The sequence below is a fragment of the Idiotropiscis lumnitzeri genome, unplaced genomic scaffold (genome assembly GCF_059441095.1).
Source record: "Idiotropiscis lumnitzeri isolate Australia: NSW breed Sydney's pygmy pipehorse unplaced genomic scaffold, RoL_Ilum_1.0 HiC_scaffold_26, whole genome shotgun sequence".
Classification (NCBI taxonomy): domain Eukaryota; kingdom Metazoa; phylum Chordata; class Actinopteri; order Syngnathiformes; family Syngnathidae; genus Idiotropiscis; species Idiotropiscis lumnitzeri.
The window spans coordinates 122240-128858 of record NW_028283564.1 but is presented as its reverse complement, the minus strand read 5'-3'; the positions used below and the strand labels follow the sequence as shown (position 1 = coordinate 128858).

Here is a 6619-nt window from a genome sequence, read left to right as displayed (position 1 = left end):
AGATCCCGAGGAGGCTGCTCAATGGTCCTGGTAATGTAAACCTCAACCAATTCGGTCACAGCCAATGTTCTCCATCCTTGTTAAGAAGTTTTGAAATGATTTAATAGATATACTATTGCAAACTATACCAGAATTTTATACATTTTAAACTTTTGATCACAATTTTACCTATTTTCTAAAAATCTGAAGAATCCACATGCCAAATCACCTGCTGTGGACACATAGGTTCTGTTCTGACAGATAATTCAGTTACAGGTTGTGTACTTAAAGCCAATAAGAGGGCAATGCAGCAGTCGACAGCCTGACGAAAGCTTAAGTCTCCCAATGAGAGAACTGTAGTGGCTGGTAGGTTCTTAGATTGTAACATAGTAAAGACATACACTACGCATAACTGTATATCATATGATGATGAGGGAAAATATTATTAGCTACGATTTATGTCCAGATATATTAGAAAACTTGTCCAACCAGCACAGGTCTATCTAACTGTAATTTTAACATCTCAAGACACGACAGGATGACCACATGATACGCATACCTCCTTTTCAGAGTCTGTCAAACCTTGAGAAGGCTGCTTCGATGTTCTGGTGGCATCAACCTCAGCCGATTCAGTCATTGTCGGTTGTCCTCCATCCTAATGAACAAGTTGAATATTAATTTAATGAATTAAAAAAAAGAAAATGGATCAGAATTTTACACATTTTAAAGAACAAGTTCACGAATGAAACAAAACCAATTACTTTAGCGCATGACAATTAATCTTCAGTAGAGATATGTTGTGACTGATATTTCAGTCACAGGTTGTCTTTTGAACGCCACCAGGGCCGCAATGGAGCACAGGACAGCCAAAAGTCTTCTTGTCGGACAGCTGTAGTGGCTGGTAGGTTCTAAGATTATAACATAGTAAAGGCACATACAACTCCTAACTGTATTTCATATGATAATGAAGGAAAAGATGATTAGCTATGATTTATGTCAACAATAAAAATGGCTCTACGGGGTCCCCACGAACGCAAACCTGACAGTTGGGTGTCAGATGGCCAACATACCTGACTCGCAATTCAACTCAACTGGACCCCACAACACAAGAAAAAGCTGAGTGAGCCTCAAACCAGACATACACATTCACTGACAAATATCCTGTGACACCAGATATATTAGAAGTCTTGTCTAATCAGCACACGTCTATCTAACTGCAATTTTAACATCTCGAGACACGACAGGATGAGCACACGATACGCATACCTCCATTTCTGAGTCTGTAAAGCCTGGAGGAGGCTGCTTCGATGTTTTAGTAGCATCATAAATTTATTGAATTAATTATATTTGAGGTTGGATTAGATTTTTACACATTTTAAGCCTTAGCCACCCAAAACAAAACATAAGCTCATGAATGAAATAAAACTAATTAATTTCGCCCATGCCAATTAATCTTCTGTAGACACGTGTTGTGACCAGTGTTGTTTTTGGCAGGCATTTTAGATTTTGTCCAAGTCATTTGGACAAAGTGCTGATTTGTTTACATCACATTTAGTCATCCCAATTCGTTATAGTTTTAGTCCAGTTTTAGTCAACGAAAACTAAAAAAAGGGTTTTAGTCCAGTTTTAATCGACGGAAACGCAAAAAAAGTTTTACCCTAGTTTTCGTCAATTTATTCACAAAGGTTTTAGTCCAAGCGGCACGGTGGCCCAACTGGTTAGCATGATGGCCTCACAATATTGAGGTCGTAGGTACGATTCTGGCTCCGGCCTTCCTGCGTGGGTTTCCTCTGGGTAATCCGGTTTCCTCCCATATTCTTAAAACATGCATGGCAAGTTGCTTGGACACTCTAATTGCCCCGAGGCATGAGTGTGAGCGTGGATGGTTGTTCGTCTATGCATGTCCTGCGATTGGCTGGACACCAATTCAGGGTGTACCTCGCCTACTGCCGAAGACAGCTGGGATAGGCTCCAACACCCCCCGCGACCCTAGTGAGGAGAAGCGGTACAGATAACGGATGGATGGATGGATGGATGGGTTTAAGTCCATTTGAGTTAAAACAAGGCATTCAAGGTTTCCACCCAATAACAAAGACTTTTGGATGGACTACTAAGGATTCTTCATCACAAACAGAAAAAAGTGGCAACAGTGGAATCAATACTCACTGCTCCAAAATAAGCAGAGAAGCAAAACATTTTGTTGGGCAACTGTTGTGGCTTTATTTCACTAAAAGCAACATAAAATAATTTATGAACCACATGCTAACAATTTTGTCTAGTCAACGAAAAAAATTCATGTACATCACGTCATGTTTTCGTCATAAAAGAACCTCGTATAGCTTGTCATCGTCATTAAAAAAGGGGCGTTAACGAAGTATTTTCGTCATAGTCATCAGTGACGAAAACAACACTGGTTGTGACTGATATTTCAGTCCCAGGTTGTCTCCTGAACACCACCAATTGGGCAAGGGCGCGCAGGAAAGCCTGGGGTCTTCTATTTTTACAGTATAGAAAGGCTAAATATCAAATTGAAACAGTGTTTTATATCATGAATATACAGGGTTGGTGCTGGTTCTGGTAGGGAAACCACAACATAAAGATGTCCTTAATTAGTCCCACAATGGGGATATTTGCAATATGGCATATGATGGCCTAACAGGGCCACCGCCCAGAAAGGAGTAACGCAGAACTTTGTAATACTGTCACTCCCTGACCAGTTCGTTGTTCCTGCAGAGCCAAACTTTGACTCAGACCCACAAATTTGAATTACAGATAGTGGACAATGGAGAACTCCCCCAGTCAGTCAGCATGTTCAACTTCCATAGAAACCTCACATACATTTATTAGATTGCCAAACTAATTGGAAACTACATCACCAGAACACCACAAGTGGGCTCTGTTATTGTACTTAAAGATGCATCTTACAAACCTGTGTTCTCCAAGGCCAGCTGGTCCATAGTCTTAAGTTATTTCTTCGCCAACATCAATGTCTCGGAGCGCAAACAGACAGAGGTGTGGTCTGTCCTCTGTTGTCATCTTCTTCATTTTACAGTTGGGGTGCATGTGGTCATCATTAACCAGTCTTCCCAGACTGCCATCTTCTTGAGCTGCATCAACACTTAAAATAGATTAAAAAAAAAAAAAAACAATTATTCAATCAATGTCAGAAATTAATCTTTGAGACAATCTTGTGTACACAAAACATAAAAATAGGAAATCCACAATTTTTAAATCTAAATCAAATCATACAAGAAATTTCTATTGGAATCAGACCCTATTAACAGCTTGTCTTTGAGACTTCATGATCTATATTTTCATTTGTACAGATTCAACGCATGAATAAAAGTAATTATACATTTTTGCTTAGAGAATGATTTTTCCCCTAACACTTATGGGATGAGTATGTGTTTATTTTTTTAAATAAAAACAAAAATAAGATAACATCTCAATCTTTGCCTCACCTCCAAGTTTTTTCTTGCCGGCGGAAGTCAAACAAAAAGACAGTGCCTCTTCCATCCATCTTCCTGCGTTGAGATTCATCAGAATCTATCAATTTTCCTCTGTACTCCATAATAAAGAATAAAGTCGTCTTTCCTGAAAGGGGCCTTGGTAAATACTCCTCGACCTAGTTAACAGGGAAATCAAGTTAGCTTCGTCATATTTTTAAGCACACAAATAAGGAGTCATCATATTCATTTGTGCCACTATACTAATGTAGGGTGGTTTGAAACATTGCTTCTTGTGAGGGATAGAGCAGAGCCCTTCTTTATGATTTTAAAGGAACAGACCAGCCAAAATTCATTTTCCAGCATTGCATTAGCCAGTATGTATTAGGACTGAAAGTACAAATGTCAATTGCACCTGGTTACGTAAAAAAAAAACTTTAAGATTATTTAGTTTCAAAACAATGACATACACTGTACACAGTCATATTGGATCGCGTCACGTGATCTCTGTGACGTATTACGTGCTTTACACTAGACTATCAATATCGGACTTGTTCACCGGTCTATTGTGGTATAAAAATGCCGGAGGGCGTCATCAAGTACAGCCTTAATTTAGATAGAACTCCTACCATCAGGTTTCACACTCACTGAAATAACTTGAAACTGACAAAAGTGGCAAAAGAAAAGGTCAAGACACTCTTAATGTAAAATAACCACTTAAAAAACGATGTCAGCTTGGTTATCAGAAAACAATAATATATCTTAGCAAAAGCGTTAACTTCATACCTTTAAATTAGTTTATATACTTCGCTTCTAACTCTGCAGTCTTGTCCAGACCCTTGACTGCATGTTCAATAGTATCCTGCTTTGGGGACTTCCTGCATCTCAGGGAAGGCATTGTTTATTCTATAAAGAAAAAAGACAGTATTGTGTTGAGAATTATTAATACTATGGGCTAAATGGAGTTTTAACAATATTAGTGTAAGAAAAATAAATTATAAATTAAAAAAATATCAATTCCTCCATCCCAATTAACGATTTCAACCATAATAGTTTATATTGAAGTTTAAACAGACACAGACAGATTTATGCAGTGTGACTACAAAAATCTTACCAAAATTGCATTCACAGTAACCTTTGCTTTAAGAATCATGTAATTAACCAGTGAACATCGTGTCTTACACAAAAATTAATGACAGAAATTATCATGGTACTTGCATTCTGTGGTTCTATAACAAAAGTGCAAGCTGTTAGCTCCGCAAAGCTAACGCAACAAGCTAGCGTCCCTCGTGCTCACATTCAATGCAAACCTGACCACCGGATGACAATACGCGTCGGTTTAGTTCTTTAAATGAGTAAAAGCACCATGACGTTTTATAATTATTCAATGCTTAACTGGAGCTCGTCAATTATGTCGATGTAGGAGCACATGTTTGCTAGGCCAGTGTTGTAGGCCCACATCCATGGTGCTACTTTGTATAGTGTTTTCCACACAACTATCTCTAACTATGAACAAATGCACTCGACGCATGTTTTGAAAAAAAACCAACGAAAAACACTTACCTCTCCGTTTCAACAGCAGTTCGAACTTCGAAGTGGTGATATTCTCCAGCGTTAAGCACCTGCTCGAACTGCGAATAGGTCAAATTCAACAGCGTCTTTTTTCTGTCTTAATAAGGACGCGATGAGAGGAGGAGCGCTTGCCTTTTCGTCAGCACGCCCCGCGCGGGTGGTGCTGCTTTATCACTCTCTATCTGTGCCCGCCCGCCGGCACGTTGATAGAAAAATAATATTCCTTCAAACATTACTTTCATCTTCTTAACGTTTTGTAGTGAATTTAACAGGTTCACCACTTTTTTCAAATACACCAATGGAAAACAGGTCTTAATTGAGGAAACATACAAAGAGCGTCTCACAAACACCTGATGATGAGCAATGTAATTTGATCACGTTTTTTGTCACTGCCTGGACGTTGGGTTCACTGGCCTGGTGGCAGTGGCTTGTAGACACTGTCACTGAGTGGGAACGGATCTCAAGGTGGGTCAAACTAACCCAAGCAGTGGATCGGTCCGTTTTTTAAATTTATTAATTTTTTTATTTTATGTATTTATTTATTATTTAATACAAGGGCTTCGGCTCACTACCAGTGGGCGGGACCAAAGAATTTGGGTTTCCTTTGAGCTAGGAGGCAGTCAAAGGCAGTCCAATCCCCGGCAACATAAAGCGCCTAGCTCTGGGGACATGGAATGTCATTTCTCTGGTAGGGAATGAACCCGAGCTGGTGTGTGACTAGACCAGTGGTTCTCAATTATTTCCTGTCATGCCCCCCCTACCAAGAAGAAAACGATTCGCACCCCCCCACCACAATTTTCTTTTACATTTCGTACTAATGTACATGTTCTTTGCATATTAATGTTAGATTGTCAATAAAATATCTTACCTTAACAAAGCTAAATTGATAAAAATAAAATATCATTTTGAGAACGACTATTGTGAGGATCTCGAAACTCAGTACTCTGTGGTGCTAATATTGATGAGATGATAAATATGTTGAAGCCACAGAACAAAAAGATTAGATATTGTTTGGAAATTAATGACGTACATAAAGGAATATCAGCCTTGATTGGAGTACATTACTGCATTTAAATTTTTAATAAAAATGAAACAATTATTGATGTTATGACCACTATGAAGAATTTAAAAAACAATATATAGGGATAATTATAGTTTTCATTTTGTTATGTGTAGTCTGTTCATGTTGCATTATTTTTATGACAAAGACGATGGTTAATCGTAGGTTTGTTGCCCAAATGTACCATTACAACCTGATTAATGTTGAGAATGACGAACTCAAACTGGACACTGAAACGTAAAAACACATGGACTTCTTGCCCCTGTCCTCACACGTGCACACACACACACACCATACACGAAGATCCGGGAGGTAAGGACGGCTGTCCTACAGGATGCGGATGGAAGAACAACTGCAGCGGAACAATGCCAGGGATGTCTGGAGGGGCCTGAAGACCATCTCAGGCCACGGACAAGCAGGTAAGACCCAGAAGGGGGGGGGGGCTTCAGTGGGCAAATGAGTTGAACCTATTTTTCAATAGGTTTGATCAAATGTCTGACCCCGCTCAGGCTTCCCTGATGCAGCCCCCACCCACCCCTCCTGCCACTGCGAACAAGACCCT

At 39.4% G+C, this 6619-nt stretch overlaps 1 long non-coding RNA gene across 1 annotated transcript; it reads right to left on the bottom strand.

Moving 5' to 3' along the window:
* Window positions 1–2928: 2928 nt before the first annotated feature.
* On the bottom strand, window positions 2929–4331 carry LOC148315986 (uncharacterized). Its single transcript, XR_015840442.1, has 3 exons — window positions 4212–4331; window positions 3441–3604; window positions 2929–3097 (listed from the first exon to the last, which is right to left on the bottom strand). It is a non-coding gene; the product is annotated as an uncharacterized LOC148315986 (long non-coding RNA).
* Between the last annotated feature and the right edge of the window lie 2288 nt (window positions 4332–6619).